Raw genomic sequence first — 18038 nt, forward strand, 5'->3', positions numbered from 1 at the left:
AGGAAGCATTAACACAAATCTTATTAGCTTATATTAAACCCTTATTGCATGTTTCAACTTTTACAGACTTTCCAGTCATGTGTAATAGGCACATTCTTGATAGACATGCATTTCATTTATTATAACAAAGCTGATTGGCACTGCTTTCCTTTAGTATCCATTCCTGTTTACACTACAAATTCTGTAATTGGGATTATAATGCTCCGACTCCAATTAATTAAAATGTTTCCTCTCTACTTGCTAGGAAAAATTATTAATTTAAAAAGTACTTTTCATTAGGCAAGTCATTTTGGGAACAGCAGGGGGACAATGAGCAATTATTCTCAACCTCCATGTATCACAATTTCAGCACCCTACAATTCCAGTTATAGCCCCATACCAATGGATAACCATAAAAGTTGCAAATAATGCTTAATGAGGAAATGAGAAACAACAAACTTTGGCAGTGTTTTGCTTTGGTCATTTTTTACTCAAATTTCATTGATATTTAGTTTTACATGTTAGTTGCTTTTCACCTTTGTGCTAAGGAAATGGAAGAAATTGGGGGTGGCCAAATCACTTATCCATGAAAAAAAAGATAATGTGTGAATTTCTGAAAACTGCTTTCACAGTGGCCTCATCTTTCAAGTGACTGATGCCACAAGCATGTAATAATAAAACTTTAAGAGTTCTAGTAGCATCACCCTGTCTACAGATCTGGTGCATCTCAGATCTGGTGCATATCCACTTTCACTACAGGGGGAATGCTTACTGTATATGCACGAGAAAGAACCAAAAAAAATCCAATATGATTAGTTATTGAAGGATAACTTTATAACTTTTAATTGTGTTATCCAAATGGCTCCTTATGTTGAGGTAAGGACATCAACACATGTCAACAGAGTTCAATTAACTACTGAGTTCAGTGAAGCTCCCCCTATTTACATTAGCTGAGCATCTGGGCCAATGTCTTCATGAGAGTTGCAGATAGAACTGTGCATACTGTAGATACCCAATCACAAATCTACAAAAATTCTCACACAAGTGTATCAGCCTTGGTACAAAACTCTAGCAGCCACAGTTCACATAATCAATACATACTTCTGTCAAAAGTAACTTATACGAGGGCAAGTAGGATTTGTCATGGCCAATACACATTAAGTACATACCCTCGTATGAATATAACCTTGGCAAAAAACCACCCATCTTACTTCTTCCTTATTTTAAAAGGTCTTAACAGAACTGTAAAATTAATGCAAAAAAAATGTAGCTGTTGTGCAACTGATCCTCATCAAGATTTCTTGGGATTCCCCTTTGAATGATGCATTAATCTTGGGGACATGCATAAAACTTTCCTTCAGTTTCCACTCACCCATTAAAACTACTGTAACAAGTTGTTGCTGCTTTTTTTAAATGAAACACCTACACAACACACAAGGTAATCGGCATTATAATTTTTCACCAAAATGAAGCAGTTATCTGATAAGCAAGACTGTGGTTTATAATAAAGACATTAGTGTTACTTCTGGCTTATTGCTATGGATTTCACTGGCAATAAAGAACACACTTCTATTTTTCTCCTGTTCCAAGGCAATTAGAAGACCAACTGCTTTTACATTTCACCCTCCTTTTCTCCCCTCCCTCCCATCTCACTTTAAACCACATCAGCTCCTATATACAGTATTGACTTGTAAGACTGCCTCATCTTCTTGTGCTACTCATGCAACCCATGTAATCCTTTGCAAAAGAATAACAGAGCAAGAAGCCTAGAAAGGATTTTGCTGCCTAGCAGAAAGGATTAGGCTCTCATTTGCTTCATGTTTTCATTGCACTGATGTGAAGTGCATGGCTCCTCATCAGAAACTAATGCACAGCAAGGAGATTCTCCAGTAAAGCAGGGCTTCCAGGTTGCTTGGAAAAGTTACTATCAGTGAGGGATCTTGTCAAACTTATCACTTGAAAACATTCACAAGTCCTATTATGCATGAAAATTAACAGCTTACCTGTTAGAGCAGGGTGCGCAATAAGCAGCCGAAAGGCCTGTTGTGGTTCACCAGGGTTAGCCCCTGGTGGGCTGCTGGTGCTTTATTTACTTGCACTTCTGCAGGCATGGCTGCTTGCAGTTTCTGTTGGCCACAGAGAATTATGGGAAACAGCACGGATCCCTCAGCAAAAGCCTTTGCTAAAGATATAGGAGTTATCTGTGATCACCAAATCTAATAAAATGATAGGATGGCTAACTGACTTTAAAAAACAAAAACGATTATGTCATTGCATATAGCACTGGCCAGCATCTGTTCAGTGAAGAAATCAGTTGGGAGACTAAAGAGCCCAGCTGCAAAGAAGGGTGAAGCTTTAAACTTTCCTTTTTAAATAGGCTTTCAAAAGGCGCATAGCTAATTGAAAGAGGAAATAAATGTTTTCCCTGTTTTACAAGCACCCTGATCCCAACATCAGAACCAGCAGCGTGTGTCAGAAAAACGTAAATTCGGGGTTACTCTGCTACTGCGCCATTAAGATCTGGTTTCTAACCCCAGAGAGACCAAACACCTCACTGGACAGCTCAGCTTTCTATGTGTGCGCTATAGAAAGCAGTACAGATACTGAATTTGTCAATATCTGCAACCTGCACATCCTGATTACAATCTGGCCCTTACCAGAAGTAGTTCCAAGCTACCACACAGGAATATTTTTCTTTGAGTTTTCATTAAGAATGGGGGAGAACCACCCCCTTTCCTTCAGTTGACTCAGCTCCACCTATGACTAAGCTTAGGGACTCCAGAAGTGTGAGAGATATATTTTTAAAGGGGGGGATTCACCAATCCCATGAATTGGGAAAATCTGCTTGACAACAGACTGCAAAGACATCACATCATATGTCAAACCTCAGTGTGTTTTTGCTTGCAAGGCTGAGAAATGCCAGGAGGAGAAAGTAAAGGATAGAACATTCGTGACAGCAGTTGTTCCATGCAACCACCTATCACATATATTGAAAAACCTGTAGATGGGCATAGATTGAAACCTGTAGATTTCATAGTAATCTCAGTAAGTTTTTCCCCATACAAAAGGCATAGCTGACAATGTACACACGCATTTGACTCCTCTCTCACATACACACATTTGTTTCTTAAGGTCCTGACTGTTTCAATGAACATCTATAAATCTTCACTTTGGCTCTGCCATATTAAAATATTCCCCCTTTTAAATTCTTCACAAAGGCACTACCAACAGGTATAAATAATGTATCATTTTTCTGCTACAAGATGAAATGGCTAATTGTAAGTAGAACTACTTACCCTGCAAATTAAATGCTGGCTACTTCATCAGCAAGGTACAGTTACAGAGGGTATCAAACAATAGTTACTCAGGTCATAATTTTCATCCAAAATAAAGTTATAAAAGTGTTTACAGCTGCATTTGTTACCAGTCTTTGACAGTACATCAATGAGTCTCTGTCTCAAGCCTTGTTTTTGCTAGGTTATTTTATGGCACAAACACCCCTTTCATTTTAGCAAAGAAAAACCTTGCAGCAGAAAGCCTTTATGATCACAGCTGCATAGACTATCTGTACTTAGTTTTGAGGAAACAAAGGAAAAGGAAATTTTGACATGGACAGCTCAATCATAGGTTGCTAACAGAAAATCAGTTTCAAACTTGTAAGCCTTGTAGAGCATGTCTACAATAGGAAATTATTTTGAAATAACTAAATTTGAAATAATTCCTGAAGTAACAAAGCTGAAATATCATATCCCCACTATGGGGGAAACTCGAAATTAGGCTGAGGCCAGCTCTTTAAATTGTGGTTGTGCTACCTTGACTTAGAGCCCCAGGAAGCACTGGGGGGAAATTACTTTGAATTCCTCTGAGGAGTATTTATTTCAAAATAGCAGCACCGGATCATCCACACACTAACGCTATTTCAAAATAACTATTTTGAAATAAGTGTTATTCCCAGAGGAAAGCAGGAGTATAGATTTTGAAATAACCAGCTTGGTAGTGTGGACGCTCCACTTATTTCAAAATAAGACAATACTTAGTCCTGCCATGAGTGTAGGGAACTGGATTAGATGACCTTTTGAGGTCCCTTCAGCTACACAGCAGCATTATTTCAGAACAACATCACTTATTCTGAAATAATGTAGCATGCATCTACACTGCAAGCCCGTTAATACAAAATAACGGGTTTCTTACTCTGACTTCTGTAAGCCTCATTGTGTGAAGTCGGGGAAGAGCGCTCTATTTTGAAATAACTGCTGTGTAGACAACACCAAAAGTCAAAATAAGCTATTTCAGTATAAGCTATGCTTAGCTTAGGTTGCGCAGCTTATTTTGAGTTTAACTCTGTAGTGTTGAGGTGCCCTTCTAGCCCTACAATTCTGACTTTATTTCAGTTCAGCTTCTGTTAAAGCTATTAGTAAACTCATTTTTCCCCTCTTATCCCTTAATCATAGTAATTCCCCTACAAATTCACATGCTGTCTTGCACAGCACAATTTGTAAAATATCTGAGCTATATATAGCACAGGTGATGTTTTGAAGAAAAAGCAAAAAAAAAAAACCCAAAAAATTGTAAGAGACAACAACTTGAAATTATCAGATGAAAAAGGTTTATGGAGTAAAAAGGCGGCGTGTAATGCATTTGTTCCAGCCTGATAAAATCCTGCTTTCTTGACACCAAGAAACTGTGCAGGTCTTATTACAGAAATCCCGTTAGCTGGATTACTTGCCAATTTCATTTCTCCTGCGTGTATATCTTTGCCACCACTAGAGAAACATTACTAAGAATTATCAGGCCATCAGCCTTTAAAATACAGTATACCAAGTTAACCCATAGATCTACTGTCATGACACATTATGTACGTATCAAACTGAGCAGGGTCAAACCAGATCAGTTCTTGACCAACAGACCTCTGAAGAATACATAGGTATTGGTGTTTCAGCAAAAGGCAGTCTTTCCTCCAATTCAGTATCCCATTTCATTGGTAAGTAGCACTGTGCTATTCAATAAGCTGTTTCTGCAATCATGAAATGTCAGGCATAAATCCTGACCACTTACCATTATTCGTTCTCTGGCCTTTTAAAATTATTTTATTACTACAAGCTGAAGCATTAACCCTTTCTTCTAGAGCAAATTCCAGTTCAACTAATTTACTTCTTCCTGAGTGGTCCCTTAATTTCAGTTGGTTGAGATTCTTTTCCATTTCCTTCTCTAAACCATTGCCTCACACAGCTGTTGCTGTATACTGCTCAACAGCTGCTGTGTTTCACTACAGAGGTAGTTGTACTGCCATGATAGGCACAGCTTTCCCTACCAGTAGTCTGCAAGGGGCATCCAGAGGAAAGGGAAGATAAATACAAGATGTTATTAAACACAGACTTTCCCTAAAGCATGTTATCAAATACGGATCTACAAACCGAAATGTAATGACAAATCCCATTGAAATTAATGCATTGCTTGTTCCCATTGTAGTGCTCTAAAAATCAAGTGGTCAGTTTTTTATTCATTTCATGACTCTCTTCCTGTGTATTTACTTAGTTAAAACCACATCAGACATTTTCTGTCAATATTGAAATCACATGACTAGCAGAGTTGTGTGGGAAGCTTTTGTATAAAAAGCAGAAGTTATTACTACATTGAAAAACAAGACACTATTCAAGTACAAATTATTTAAACACAGTTGCTTATTAAAGCAAACATATTGCTGTTTACCTAAAACACAGTATTTTCCAGTGACAATATGTTACCAGGAACACTGAACACACCCACTTAAAAAAAGGATATTTAAATATTCTTAAGACTGCTCTTTTTAATGAGCTGAAGCTCTCTCCACTATAGTTGATGTAAAAGGAAGAATTCTCAAGCAACAGAGCCATAAAGCCACAGATCATGGGCACCATAGTATCCAGTAGTACCTGAAAGCTGGCCCGAACATGCTGTAGAAAATCTGAAAATTCTTCTTGAATATTAATCCAACAAGACAACTGAGCCAAAAAATGCAGTCTTTTCCAGAGAGTTCATTGTTGGCTTCTGTGCCCGTCAGTGTATTTTTCTCTCTGGCTTAATTTAGCTGTTTATTCATTGAATCAATGCTCCAGAACAAAAAGGCTTTTCCAAAGTATAATACCCAGAGATTTGCCAGGGATCAGAAAAGAGGCAGAATCACCCTCATCTCTAAAAATCTTTCTGTACATGGTGTGCTGCTTATTTTAGTTACTCACCAGTGAGTTTAATCCCTTTTGAAAATGATAGTTAGGCTCCTAAATCAGTTAAGTATTGCAATTCTAAGCTCAGCAATATCTAATGCCTTTAAAAGAAATCTCAGCCTAAGTGCTTTACTGGACCAGAGATAAAGCAGAGGAATAACCATGCTTTCCAGTCCTAGATTTAATCATAGAATACTAGAACTAGAAAGGACCTTGAGAGGTCATCAAGTCCAGTCCCCCACACACCCCATCTAGATCTTCCTTGATAGATGTCTATCCAACCTGCTCTTAAATATCTCCACTGATAGAAATTCCACAAGCTCTCTTGGCAATTTATTCCAATATTCAACCACCCTGACAGTTAGGAAGTTTTTTTTCCTAATGCCAACTTATGCCTACCAGAATTGCAAAAATCTTTGTTGGACCAGTACAAATACAGTGTTTGCCATAAAAATAAACATTTTCCAATAGCCACAACTGATACATATTGGTGGTTGTCAGTTTTCCCCAACATTCTGAAAACACCTGAGCTGATACTTCTAATGGTTTGGACTTGATTTTCAGGGCTATTGAGCCTAAATACTTTATGGACCAGTAACCAGAAAGAAAACACTTAGCTGTCTGAGAAAGATGCCACACAGGGCAGGCTACCAATGGGAAAAGAATAGTACAAGGTTAATACAAAAAGTTCCTTTATTTAATTAAAAAACAACATAAGCAAGGGAAGCTCAGCTACAAATCTGGTTTCTTCTTTATCTCTACTCTTACCTTGCCAGAGTGTCTCTGTCTGTACTGGGTTGTCTCAAGGACCAGGTGAACCCCAGACCATTGCTAATAGACTCCACTTTCAATCAGGAGAAGGGGATTGCTGTCATTTATAGCCTTACACAGCACCACCTGGTGCAGTACTGCAGCTTAACATTGAGAAGCAGGGATACAGGCAGATACTATTAGGTTGATGTTTATTTTAATTTCAGGTTGTTCTGGTTTGCATGATGGAGCCCTATTTATTTACTTATGGTCAGAGAAAACTAAAGTGGAAAATGGTGACAACATTTTAAAAACATGCATTTAAAGATGGGGTGAAAAGATTGTGGAAAGGGCTGAGTAAGTGAAGCAAAGGAAAGCTACTCAAGAGGTACTATAAGAATCATTTGTCCTCAATTTAGGTTGGATTTCTAGTAGAAGAGTTTTCACACCTAAAACTGGGCTTTAAGGAGGAATGGCTACAGCATGTGATTTTGTTACTGGAACTTTATAGGTTGAATTGTATTCCATTTCCCTTCTTCATTCAATCCATGTCTATTTATTTACCTCAACAACCAGTTAAGAATTGTGACTTTTCTCAGAAAAAAAAATCTTTGACACAGGAATTAACATTTATCGGATGTTTGTACAGAACCTAGCACAGTGGAGCCTGGGTGATAGTCTTGGTTCCTAGGTATTACGGTAATGTACATGCTAAATGACAATATATTACTTTACCTCTCATGGCATTTTAATTTAAAATTTGGGATTTCTAAAAGTCAGCGGACTCTGGATTTCTTTTTGTTGTTCTGTTCAGATTCATAGTTTAAGGTCAAAAGTGACCATTACATCATGTAATGATGATCACACAGTTAGCCCTGAAATGAGACCCATTAACTTGTGTTTGACTAAAACAGAATTTGTGTTCAGCTAAAGCCTAGCTCTCAGTGAGGGGGAATCTATCACTTCCTTTTGTAATTTATTCAAATAGTTAATCATGCTCTCTGGTAACTTCATATAAGAAGTCTGGCACGAATTTTCATCTATCTTTAGCTTCTAGCCACTGGTTCTTATTATGACTTTCTCCTCAAGATTAAAGAGCTTTTTAGTACTTGGTATTTTCTCTATTATTCATTGTCATTCATAGGGGCACTTCACAGAGAGGGAAAATAATGAATAGCTATTATGAATGACTATGACTATGAATAGACATTGGGCCATAGAAAGAGCAAGGAAGCATCTATATCCTAGTGATTAAGATAATCACCTAGGATGTAGAAAGAACAAGTTCAACTCCTGGCCTCAATGACTATTTGAGTATATATACAAAGTGGAACAGGTAAGAATGAGAGTGCACCACCTCAGACTATCCCACAGCCCAGTGACTTTGGCACACTCTCACAACGAAGGAGACAGATTCATAACCCTCTTCCAGCTCAAGTAGAGTCAGAATCTGAAATTGAGTCACCTACCTCCCTAGTGAATATCATAATCACTAGCCAATAAAGTAATCTACTAGCTCTCTCCCTCCAGCTTGAATAGTGAATTTAGCCCTTTAAAAAGAACCAAAAAGCATTCACTTGGGATTGAAACAAACATGTTTTGGAGCCTGTTCAATTTGAAACGATTTTTTCTATTTTCTAAAAAACTGCCTATGAACCAAAAAATCCATTTTTCACCTATCTCTCCTCCACCAGGAGATCTGCCTTCACCGGAGGCTGATTTACTGATTCCATGCTGCAACTATAACCATTCATAATATGTCTGTAGATATATATACCATAGTTCATTAAATCTTACATATCTGTATTTTGAATGCATTTTCTATATGCAAAACAAGCATATTGTACAACTCAAAAGGCATGCAAGGCTGTTTCCCCCCTAATGTTAATATTTAACAATTTGAACTCTGATTGTATCTCTTTGATCCTATTTTATCTCCTCTAAGAAGTGCTCGCATGTATTCTTAAACCCATGTCAGCTGGCTAGTGTTTTAAATCTTGATTTCTCAAATGCTGCCATATCTGTCATTGCTTTTAATCAGACTTTTTCTACAGCTAGGTAATCACTCTCACAATGCCTTTAATTTCAAAATGTCCCATTCTTTTAATTAAAAATTAAACAGAACAAAAACATACAAGCTGTAGTGGATATTTACAGTCTCACTGAAACCCTCTCTGAGCACTTCTCAGGGAGAATTGACAGCAATGGAAAATGAAGAATAAGTATAGCATAGTTAGTGACAGTCAAACGTACTGTTTTCTGCTGTATTACAATATTGCCTGGCATATCCCTCATTGCTGTCAAAAACCTTTCATGCAAACATCTGTAACAGCAGTTTCTACAGCTCCAGTGACTAGGATGGTTAATTCTACATTCAGCAAATGTACCATGGTATGATATATTTAAAGAGAAAGGTAAATGAAAACCATACAGGACAATGACACATTTACCCTGAGTGGGGCCTTTGTCAATGATCATAATTTAGATAATTAATATTCACTATAGAAAGGGGTGGATTCTCTAAGGGGTAAATGGCTATTAGGCAAGATGAGATCATAATGAATGATCTGTTTATATTTTGGGAGTATCCTATAAATGCCTGTTATTTCCCTAGTACAAGAGATACGCCTTTATGGACTATTTCTTTGAGGCTGAAATGAGCCATCTGGCTTGGACCGTCTGGGGGGAGAGGGGCACTCCAAGATTTTGGAAAGTGGTCTAGGGTCACACTCTTACATGATATTAATGGAGGAATTGCAGGGTCTGGGATGGAGGTTGGGTGCAGAAGGAAGCTTGAGGTAAGGGATTGGAGTGCAGGAGGGAGAGTGCGATCTGGGAGGGAGTTTGGGTGAAGGAGGCAGTTGTGACCTGAGGCACACGTAGTAGATGATTTCAAGAGACTTAAATTCAGAGAAGTAGCTAAGAGAACAAATAAGGGGCTACAGGTTTCTAACCACTGATAGCTCTTGCATATATGCATACAGGAGGGGGGCAGAGGGTTTGGGTATGTGGAGTAAGGGGGCAGAGGGTTGGGAAAGGGACTGATGTGGCAGGGGCAGGCTCTAGCCAGAAGATTTACCTGACTCAATCCTGACCAGCAGCCAGCACGTTTCTCAGGCAGCCAGCCAGCCTGCCCCACTCCCACACAGGCTGCAGGGCCCATGTGCATATGTGAGTAACTATGACCTGGAGGAGAGGGGCATGGTGCTTTGTGGCTGCATGTTATTCAAACAAGCAGCTCCCATTAGCCAGTTTCTGGCCAGAAACCGGCCAATGAGATTGTAATGGGGGCGGGAGCTGTGCATGAAGCCTTTTCCCCTTCCCTCTGGGCTCACAGTTTTAAAGCAAGATGGCCCAGCAGCTGCTTTTCTGAGTGGGTGGGGCGAGGCAAGCAGGGAGCCTGCCTGAGATTCCCCACACTGTCTGCAGAGTAGATCTAGTGGCTTAGCAGGATGAATCCAGCCAGTGGGCCATATTCTGCCCAGGCCCATTCTATCCTGAACATTTGTAATGCTAGTTATATCTGCAGATAGGGTGCATAAGTTAGAAATCAAATAAAATATATTGTTATGAGTCCCCAAAGACCCAGCAAGACACATATTCAGTTCTGAGGAGAGGCTGCCTGCTGTAGATGGCAATGACTGAGACACTTTGGAGACCACCAGGGAAAAAATAATGCTTTCCAGCACCAAGTGCTACACAAGAAGAAGAGTCAGCAGGGAACTGTTCACAACCCCCTCATTCTCAGGTTGCTCTGGCCCCATCCTAAATTGAATCAGCCTAATATTTAGGGCTGTATCAACTCACAGCAAGTGATTGTGTTTTCCAGGGGGCATATGGAGTACCAGGGTGGGCAGGATTTCCCCCCCAGAGACAGTAAAGTACTTACCCATAACCAAAGACATACACACACCGCTATGTAAATATGCCTTGGAGCTGTGTGTAGCTTTAGACCGCAGGGCCTGAAATATTGTGCAGCATTTATGTATTTTAAATCATTTCCTTCTTGTCCCCCCTTCTGTAATATTTTTACTCTTTTATTTGATAATGGAGTCAGAGAGATCCAGGACCATCACTTTAATGCTCTATAAAGCGTAGTTCCCCCAAACTGCTGACTCTGGGAAACAGCACAGGAGAGCATCTGAATCTCAGGTCATTTTCCCTGTAAGGCCGTTTAGTGAACTTGACATACGCCCTAGTAACATTAGTGCTGACAGGCAATATGTATTCCTTTTCCTTATCACCCTACACTAAAGTCCTGAACATTTATATTCTTTCCACTACCAATGAGACTTACTTTTGACAGTTTAGAAACTTCTGAAGCTTTTTCATGTTTTTTTTTCTACATGAGGAGCCTGCCTCCTTCTGGTGCTTAGTGGAATTGATTTTCAATTCAAATTACTCCACTTCTAGGCCATCTCATCAGTTGGAGAGGTCCAGTCATTATGTTCCTGCCTTCTGAAGTTTGTAATATTTTTCATTGTGCATCAATAGAATTTAGCTCTCTATTGTTCCCAACAGGGGCACCTGTAAAAGGACACATTTTAAACAATAGAAAACCCAAATGTGGCACTGATTCAAGGGGTAGCTGAAAGCTTGTTGAAGATCCCTCTGTTATGGAGCCATATTAGGACAAGTTGTTTGCAATTAATATAGCAAAATCCAATAAAGCTACTAGACATAGGGCTCTGGACTTGCAAAGATATATGCAAGTGTTTAATTTTTAACAAATGCATAGCTCCATTCAGCTCAGCAGGAATGTGGTAAAGATAACGCAGTGCTAAAGGGACTCCCTGGTTCTCTGCGTAGACACCACAGCAAGGTACGCATGGCAATCATATTAATCATTTTGCATCTTATGCTGCAATACGTCCAGAGTGCATGCAGGGCCCACTGGAACAAGGAATAATCTCGGGAAGCCATGGACATACTCTTCTGTAAAACACTTGCGATAAGCCATCAGCAGATGCTGGCAGCATTTGATCCTATTGACACAGTGGAATGCCTATTCTGGTGCCTTGAGATAAGCACCACCTGGCAGGACCACATAATTATGCAGCTATGGGATGATGATGGTGGCAGAGCAGGACCTCATGTGCACATTGAAGAGCCTGCAGGCAGGAAGGGAGAGGGGTCCAGGAATGGCAGTAGGGCAGTGCTTCATACAGACATGGAAGGGCCTGTGGGCAGGAGAAGGAGGGGATCGGGCGTGGTGGCAGGGCAGAGTCTCAGACAATACTTTGTTGGGGATGAACAAAGGGAGGTGTGCTGCTGCCGTCAATGACAGCTTCTCCTGCTTCATCCACATTGCCAGGTGTGTTATCAGTCTTCTCTGAATCACATTGAATGATAAGGAGCGGACGCTGACAGAATGTGTCCAGAAACCTGGTCCTTATGCTGCAATGCTTTGTGCTGCAATGGTGCCAGACCACTTCCTGCTGGCGTGGCATGGAAAGGCGTCCTACCATGGAGGATGGAATAAGTCCGGCCTTCCCAGAAACCTTGTGAGGAGGATGAAAGAGTTCCTCTATGGATGGAGGATTCCCACTCCATCTCCAGAAAGGTTAACAAGCTGTTCTGGGGAGCCCCTGCTGTGTAAGCACAGTGGCCACCACAGATCACACCCAATTGCCTTAACCTACGTGTAGCATAATCAAAAATGTGAACTCTCCAGAAAGTGCCCTCCCCACCAACAGAGCCTGGCAGCAAGACATCCTGAGAGGAGAGGGAAGTCTCCAAAGTTACAAAAAGGTCCTGGCTTTTGGTGACATTGGTCACTCTGCTCACCTGCTGACCATTCTCCTCTCTCTCATCCACACCGTCCTCTACACTGCTGCTGTCCAAGGCTGCCTGAGAAGGGGGTCTTAGAAGGAATCCATGAACTGGCTTGGGAAACTGGTCAGGTCACCCCCTACAATCCCATGCAGCTACTCATAAAAGCAACATGTTTGTGGCAAGGACCCAGAATATCCATTTGCCTCCTTTATCTTCTGGTTCGCCTGCCTGAGTTCCATTATTTTCATGCATTATTTTCATTCACACAGCAATGAGGTCCAGAATCACCTGCACACTCCATGCTGCTGCTCATTTGTGACCCTGGGCATTCATGGTCAGGTGTGCTGCTGAGGTGTGCTTCCAGCCTACTCTGAGATCTGCTCACCCTTCTGGCCACACAGGAAATGAAATTCAGATTTTCCCAGTGCTTCTCCTGTGCACCTGGAGAGCAGCAGAGTTGAAAGTCCTAGCCAGAAAAGTCACAGTGGGGCACAGTGGGACACCTCCCACAGGCCAAGAATGTTGACTTTCCCAGCACTGCATCTGCACTACCCTAAAGTTGACCATGCAAGGTCAAATTTAACATTACTCCTCATAAAAAGTAGGAGTACCAAATTCAACATTAGCCACCCTAAAAGTTGAGGAAATGGGCTTGGTGGTACGTAGACTCATTGTTTAGAAAACTGACCTAATGCGGCTAAGTTTGACCTAAACTCTTAGTATAGACCAGGCCTTAGTGTCCAGATTCAGCCTAGAAGGACCCCACTGCATTTTGTATTTTCAATCTAAGACAGTGTAGGAAGGAGTTAGAAAGCACAGTTCAACCTACAGTATTGTTCAACCGTTGCTTCTACAGCTCTGCTTTGTAAAGTGAATAGATGAAACAGACTACTTGGCAAAAGAGAACACTGGCACAGAAAAGCTGACCTGTCAATTTAAAAAGCGGCAGCATTCAAGCACAGATGACTAGGGTCCAAATTGCACTGTTCCACCACAGTGGGTTCTAATTTAGATGTGTGCGTGTGCCTGAGTTTTGCCTAAAGTACTGTTGCCAACATTTTGTATGTGAATGCCAACGCAGAGACATCTTAGTACAAACAGCACATCCAGCATATTTCTGAAGTTTGTCATTTCTGAAATACGACATTTCTATCAAACATGACATTGCTGGGGGTGCGGGAGGACTAAAAATGCTACAGAACTGTTTAGCTTGGCCAGTTAAGGTCTTAATGATCTTATCACTACCAGGAACCATGTGCTTTAAATTTCAACAATGGGGTGAACAGCTGAGTGGTCTTTCCTTAAGGCTTTTTCTAAGTTGAACCATTATCTCATGATACAAGCCGCACTGTAAATGCCTGGGAATTGAAGACATCTATTTAGAAGCTTAACTATTTCATTTTTTCTGAAACATTGATGGCAGTGTGCTCCTTCTAGAGTGGGAAACAGCAAGAACTGAAAGGTAATTTAGTTTTATTGCCATGTTGGACTTTTAAATGGTTTTACAGATATGCTCTTTTAAATAGAGTCTTTCATGTATTTTACTTGTTGAATGGTTTCTATTCACTGGCATCCTCCCTGCAATTATTTAAGGAAAAGGGATTGTTTTCAGATATTTACATTACTCTCCAAATATGCTTTATTGGTAACTTTACTGATGTTTGTTAGGTTAGAATGGATTTGAATGGAATACTGATGTATAATAGATTTACTTGTGCCAGCTATAAGCAACCTCTTCATAATGTGTTCCAACAAACTTCTTATTTAAGGCCAGGTCTACACTAGATCTGAAAGTGAGAGTAAGAACAGCCTCCCTTACTCCTTGAGACTGCAAGGTACACTGGCACTGATCAGAGACACCCTCAGTATTTGATTTAGCAGGTCTTAACTAAACTAATTAATTTGAATGCCAGAAGATCAATCTCCAGAGCAGCAGTTGGAGATGTGGCCTAAGTAAAAAATGTTTGAGGATGTGCTTAATATTAATGAAGGTGGAGAGAAACTAATAGCAGCTGCCATGAGACAAGTACGGTGCAAAATGGCACTGGGGAAGGTTCTCAACTGAGATATTGTGGAACAGGGCCTCAGGCCTATAGACAGGTGATGGGCCCCTGCTCAGCACAGTCCTCTCTTTGTAACAAATTATATAGCAGGTTTGCACAGCTGGAAATAGCCATAACGTGTGATCCAAAACAGACTAACTTGTAAAGAAGAGGTAGAAGGAAAAAAAATCAAAATATGCAATTTACACAGCAAAAAAGCTATTCAGTTCATGTAACAAAACCTGAATATCTAATAACCTCCTCTCTCTCCCCCCTCCCTCCATCTGTGACCACCAATGACAAACCATGGATAGGAACTGTGAATCAAAATGCCCCTTATAATCTCCTGTGGTTACTTCCTCCAAACTACTATCATAGATTCTTTGTTCTGTGGATTGATTCTCAACTAGCTTCTTCAGATCCATGCTCTATGTTGGAGGAAATGGTAAGGTAGAGTGGGAAGCCATCAGCATACTGCAAACAATTCAGCCCATACTTCCTAGTTAACACTCCCAACAGTTGCATCTGAACAGAAGAGATGGAACTGGGTGACCGAAATCTTGAGTTAGAAGCAATTATCCAAATTGCCCTCTGTGATCTCTCCATCACCACAAGATAGCCCAGGGTATTTACTGCTTGAATCCAACACTAATCTCTCTTTAAATCTTCTCCCAGCCCCTTTCCCACTAACCTTTTTACATTAGCCTACATATTCCCCTTAAGTTTATCAGTTAATCTATCATCATGTTTTATTCTCCTACATCTCTACAATCATAGTATTATTCCACTATTTTCTCTGAGAGAAACAATTTTCCTGCAGGTTTGTTTTGTACCACCCAGCCAGGTGTTATCTCTGTCAGCCCCTTCGGTTCACATTATCTTCCTGTCTCAAACGTATGATCATCTCGCCCATTACATTTCACTTTGTACTTTCTTCATACATTTCAACATTTTTATCTATTTCTTTTGCAGGTAAGGTTTAAGTGTCAAAAGTACCATATCATTCTGCTGGCTGTAGTCTTCATCAGATTCATTTATCTAAGAGAAAAAATGCTAGAGTTTAAAATCCAAGCCATGTTGTCTACGTTACTCAGCGGTCCTCAAAGCAAAATATTTGCTGCATTTTTCTAAATTGCAAGGGTGTAAAACTGATTTTTTTTTCACTTTCATTATATTCCAGTTAACTTTTTAAACATTCATTGGAAATTATCTTAAGACACAAAGGAGATCTAAAGATAACTACCTCCTGTTTTGTGTGTGTGTGTGTGTGTGTGTGTGTGTGTGTGTGTGTGTGTGTGTGTGTGTGTGTGTGTTTTAAGTCTACTACCAAAGCTGCAATGTCTACAGCTGTCACAGCAGAAAAGAAGAGCTCATACAGACTGACCAAAAAGCACAGAATCTGCCTGTAGCCACTTAATAACATCATGCTTTAAAATGTGTGTCAGTATTTTATGTTATAGAATGTGAAACGCATGCAAATGTGGTGTTTCCAAAACAACATTCCGAGGCATTGAATGTTTATGAATATGAACTATCAACCTAGAATGGTGTGGGGTTAATTGCGGAAGAACTTTGTACGTGCAAGTTTAGGGGTGGTGAGGCCTGCATTCTTTCCTCCCTTTTCCCTATATCTGATGAGCAGAAGCAAGTCTGTGGGAACATACGCCATTTAAGATAAGCATTATTGCCAGTATAGCAAGAACAAGTATAAGATAATGGTAAAGGGCAAGAACACATAAACAATTCTGTTTACCCTAACATACTGATCACATAAACAAGGCCAAAGAACAAGTAGAACTAGATAAGAACCAGATCGATAACTAACAGCTGAGCCCTACATCAGCACATAATGAGTAACCCCTAGAAATTTCCAAACTGCAAAACAAGGCAAGAGAACTGTATTTAAGGCTGCACCAACGCACAGCAATTTGGACCTCACCAATGGGCTTTGGGTACCGGTGCCTCAGGGTTCCAGGCTTGCAGGAAGGAACGTAAGCTATTCCACTTCTTTGTTATATTGTTCTTCCAGTTATAGGGCACAGCTGTTAGCTGTCAGGAAATAAACTACTTGTGTTTGACAGATACCTGTGTAGCATCCTTTGTACTTTGAGAACCCAGTGTCGGACCTGAGACTTACTCTTGCCGACAACAAATGGTGGTTCTCAAAGTGTGCTCCACATACCACTAGTGGTCTGCAACCATCTTTCAGGTGAGCCTTAGGCTCAGGGCTCGCCCTCTCCACCTGCAGTGGGGAGCCTGCACTGGCAATCCAGCCCTGCCCCCTGCAAGCTTGAGGCTTGCTTCCCACTGAAGGGGGTTAGCCTCATGGGCTGGATCAAATTTGCAGGGGAAGGAGGTGGTTCCACATTCCCCCGCTCTCTCTTTCCCCAGCTGAAGAAACAACAGCACAGGAACACTCACCTGGTCACCTGGGGGCTTTCCCCACACTTCCCATTGGCTGGAATCACTGCCAATAGGAGCAGCAGAGAGAAGTGTCTGGGAGTGGCAGGGGGCACAGAGCCAGGTAAGCAACCTCCATCTCCTTCATGCACCTCCCTCCTGCTGAAACCCCCACCCGCCTCCTTCATCCTCCCTCCCAAATCCCCCATCCTTAGCTCACTCCTGTAACCAACTTCCCAGACAGACCCCCAGCCCAATCCCACTCCTGCACCCTACCTCCCAGCCAGACCCCACTTCCCTACCCCTTCCTGCACCCATTTTGTCATCATGATTGGTAGGCTGGTGGTCAATGGAAAGGTCTGCCTTGAGTGGGGTAGTCTATGGGCCAAAAAGTTTGAGAACCACTGACTTAGAATAAAACAACATATGTTGACTGTGAACATGTTGCTATTATAATAAGCCTGAGCACTCTCCCATTTGTTTCTTTCTTGATTTTAAGATATTTAACATTTCTATTACTTAGTCAGTTCCATTTTTGTATGAAGAATTGTGGCCATGTTGGTCCCAGGATATTATCGCACTCTCCTTGTCTTTCTAATATGTTTACTGGACCAACTTATGTTGAGAAGAAGGAGGAGAAGATTTTGAACTTACACAGAGCTCTCCTTAAGGTTTGGGAAAGCCAGAAGTTGGTCCAATAAAATATATTACCTCACCCACTTCATCTCTCAATTAGTGACATTTTTATAAGTATTTAGGGGGTACAGATAGGTGCCTATCAGCAACTTTAGGCTCACAAACATTTTTCAAAATATGGCCCTAGTCCTTCCTGAGCATTTTACTCATTCATTAGAAAATAAAACTAAACAGAATACTTAATATTAAATTA

General features: G+C 40.6%; 1 long non-coding RNA gene across 1 annotated transcript in view; it reads right to left on the bottom strand.

The window, feature by feature from the left end:
• Nucleotides 1-7026, bottom strand: part of LOC142830287 (uncharacterized) — a 379086-nt gene extending 372060 nt beyond the window's left edge. The window contains exon 1 of the long non-coding RNA XR_012905437.1: nucleotides 6951-7026. This is a non-coding gene — a long non-coding RNA (uncharacterized LOC142830287). The remainder of the gene's footprint in view (nucleotides 1-6950) is intronic.
• Nucleotides 7027-18038: the final 11012 nt, after the last annotated feature.

Source organism: Pelodiscus sinensis, chromosome 7 (assembly GCF_049634645.1).
Source record: "Pelodiscus sinensis isolate JC-2024 chromosome 7, ASM4963464v1, whole genome shotgun sequence".
Taxonomy (NCBI): domain Eukaryota; kingdom Metazoa; phylum Chordata; order Testudines; family Trionychidae; genus Pelodiscus; species Pelodiscus sinensis.